We start from the raw sequence: 1,802 nt of genomic DNA on the forward strand, positions 1-1,802 counted from the left end.
TATGGACTGGAGTGGGGAAAGACAGCAAGCAGGGAGGCTGATATAGCAATCAAAGCAGGATAGACTAAGGCTTTGGGTTAACATGCTACAGTTTGAATGGAGAGAAAAGGGGGGATTTTAGTGATGTTTTGAACTGACAGGATTTGGTGAGAGACTGAATATTTGGATTGAATGAGAGAGATGAGTTGTGGATAACACCCAGGTTATGGGTTTGTGAGGCAGGAAGGACGGTGATGCTGTCTACAGGGATGGGAAAATAGGGGGAGGACAGGGGTTTGAGTGGGAAGATAAGGAATTCTGTTTTGGACATGTTAAGTTTGAGGTGTCAGTGGGACATCCAAGAAGAGATGTCTTAAAGGCGGGAGGAACTGAGAGACAGTAGGGAGGGAGAGAGATCAGGGCTGGAGATGTAGATGTGGGAATCGTCCACCTAGAGGTGGTAGTTGAAACCGTGGGAGTGAATGAGTTCTCCAAGAGAGTGGGTGTAGATGGAAAATAGAAAGGGAATCAGAACTGAACTTGAGGAATGGTAAGGGGCAGATGAGATGATAACTGGAGGGAGACTAGGGGTCAAAGGAGGTTTTTTTTAGAATAGAGGTATGCATGAGCATGTTTGAAAGTAGTAAGGAAAAGCCATTGCAGAGCAAACAGTTGAAGATGGTGGTCAGAGGGGGAGAAGGGAGGAGGCAAGTACTTTGATAAAGTGCAAAGAGATGGGATCAGATGCATAGTTGGAGGGGGTGGATTTTGAGCGAAGGCAGGAGAGCTCGCCTTGAGCTTGTCTTATGCTTCTGAGTCGTCTCCGACCCATAGCGACTCCATGGACACATCTCGCCCAGTACGCCCCACTTCCATTTACAATCCTTCTGATAGCGTATCCATAGAGTTTTCTTGGTAAAAACATGGAAGTGGTTTACCATCGGCTCCTTCCGCGCAGTAAACCTGAGTCTCCACCCTCGACTCTCTCCGGTGCCGCCGCTGCCCAGCACAGATGAGTTCTGACTTGTAGCAGATTGCCTGCCACTCGCTAGCCACTGACCAAACTAGGAATGGAATGGGTGGGCCTCTGCTTGACTCTCCCTCCTGTAGTCAAGACTGGTAGAGTACTGGAAACTCTCCAGGTGCTACTCTGAGAAGGGCCTCTTGAACTACTCTTGGGAAAGATGCAAGAGTTGAAGAGTTGAGACACTTCTCATTGCCTCAATTTCCTCATCTGTAAAATGGGATTCAGTGCCTTTTCTCCCTCCTAATTAGACTGTGAGTCCAGTGTGAGTAGGGGCTGTGTATGACCTAATTAATTTATACCTTGTGCTTGCTTAGTACAGTGCCTGGAACATAGTAAGTGCTTTACAAATGTCCCAAGTATTATTATTATTATTATTACATTATTATAATCAGGCTTTAGGACTTTAGGAATAATAATGATTATATAATTATTATTATACTTAGGCTTTAGGAATTTGTTCCCTGGTTGGATGTAAGTAGTCAGTGTCCCTGCCCATCCTGAGTTGGACTAATTGTTAATCGTGACCTGCTTTGCCATTACAGATGCAACTAGATCAATTTCTTCCTCACACAGGGGATGTATCAGTATCTCCTGAAAGTTTTCCGGGAATTGGACTATCAATTCTGAAACGTAATGTCTTTAGGTCTGTGTGTCTGTATCCTGGATCCTGAAATAGCCTGGACATAAAACCATATCTCAGGAAATAGCTCAGCCTGTCTGGCTCCCAAGGTAGGGGATGAATAGCTAAGCTCAGCATTGGGGTGGTATGGGTCATGATTCTTCTTGACCCCCCACC

The 1,802-nt window shown here is 45.5% G+C and overlaps 1 non-coding gene across 1 annotated transcript; it reads right to left on the reverse strand.

The window, feature by feature from the left end:
- Nucleotides 1–1,001: 1,001 nt before the first annotated feature.
- Nucleotides 1,002–1,139, reverse strand: LOC114812528. The gene has a single exon (XR_003760179.1). It is a non-coding gene; the product is annotated as a small nucleolar RNA SNORA7 (small nucleolar RNA).
- Nucleotides 1,140–1,802: the final 663 nt, after the last annotated feature.

This window comes from Ornithorhynchus anatinus, chromosome 5 (assembly GCF_004115215.2).
Source record: "Ornithorhynchus anatinus isolate Pmale09 chromosome 5, mOrnAna1.pri.v4, whole genome shotgun sequence".
NCBI classification, from domain to species: Eukaryota; Metazoa; Chordata; class Mammalia; order Monotremata; family Ornithorhynchidae; genus Ornithorhynchus; species Ornithorhynchus anatinus.